This window comes from Jaculus jaculus, chromosome 10 (genome assembly GCF_020740685.1).
Source record: "Jaculus jaculus isolate mJacJac1 chromosome 10, mJacJac1.mat.Y.cur, whole genome shotgun sequence".
Taxonomy (NCBI): domain Eukaryota; kingdom Metazoa; phylum Chordata; class Mammalia; order Rodentia; family Dipodidae; genus Jaculus; species Jaculus jaculus.
The window spans coordinates 89,012,121-89,013,251 of record NC_059111.1 but is presented as its reverse complement, the minus strand read 5'-3'; the positions used below and the strand labels follow the sequence as shown (position 1 = coordinate 89,013,251).

Sequence of the window (1,131 nt, the reverse complement as noted above, 5' to 3'; positions counted from 1 at the left end):
TACTGTCTATGTGTTTTTGTTTTTGTTTTTTTTCATGAGATCCCAGTAGTTGATCTTTATTGTGGTTTTATTTTCTGAGCAATTGGGGTTATATTCAGAAAGTCATTACCTATGCCAATATGTTGAAGGGTTTCCACTACCTTTTCCTCTAGCAATTTCAGAGTTTCAGGTCTGATATTAAGGTCCCTGATCCACTTGGATTTGATTCTTGTGCGTGGGGAGAGACAAGGATCTATTTTCATCTTTCAACATATAGATATCCAGTTTTCCCAGTACCACTTGTTGAAAAGGCTGTCATTTCTCCAGTGAATATTTTTGGCATTTTTGACAAAAATCAGATGGCTGTAGGTACCTAGATTAACATCTGGGTCCTCTATTCTGTTCCATTGATCTACATGTCTGGCTTTGTGCCAATACCATCCTGTTTTTGTTACTATGGCTTTGTAATATAGCTTAAAATCAGGTATGGTGATATCACCAGCCTTATTTTTGTTGCTCATAATTGTTTTGGCTATTCTAGGTAAAAATATGGAACACTTCATGAATTTGCATGTCATCCTTGCGCAGGGGCCATGCTAATCTCTGTTTTGTTCCAATTTTAGTATGTGTGCTGCCAAAGCGAGAACTGTCTATGTGTTTTTAAAAAAGTATTTATTTATTTGAGAGAGAAAGAGAGGGAGAGGGAGAGAGAGAGAGAGAGAGAGAGAGAGAGAGAGAGAGAATGGGCACATCAGGGCCTCCAGCCACTGCAAATGGACTCCAGACACATGTGCCACCTCGTGCATCTGGCTTATATGGGTTCTGGGGAATTGAACCTGGGTCCTTTGGCTTTGCAGGCAAGTGCCTTAACCACTAAGCCATCTCTCCAGTCCATGTCTACATGTTAAATACAAGCTCTGTAAGGCAGAGATGGGTAGGAATTAGTAAATATCAGCTGAATAATCAATACAATTTCATGTTTTTGCCCATTGTTCTTTTTTTATTTTGAGAAAGAGGGACAGATAGAGAAAGAGGCAGAGGGGGGAGGACCTTCAGCCTACTACAAACAAACTCCAGACACGCGCGCCCCCTTGTGCGTATGTGCGGCATTGCATGTCGTCATTTTGCATCTGGCTACGTGGGACCTGGAGT

At 41.1% G+C, this 1,131-nt stretch overlaps 1 non-coding gene across 1 annotated transcript; it reads right to left on the bottom strand.

The window, feature by feature from the left end:
- Positions 1-522: 522 nt before the first annotated feature.
- Positions 523-626, bottom strand: LOC123464188. Its single transcript, XR_006639428.1, has one exon. It is a non-coding gene; the product is annotated as a U6 spliceosomal RNA (small nuclear RNA).
- Between the last annotated feature and the right edge of the window lie 505 nt (positions 627-1,131).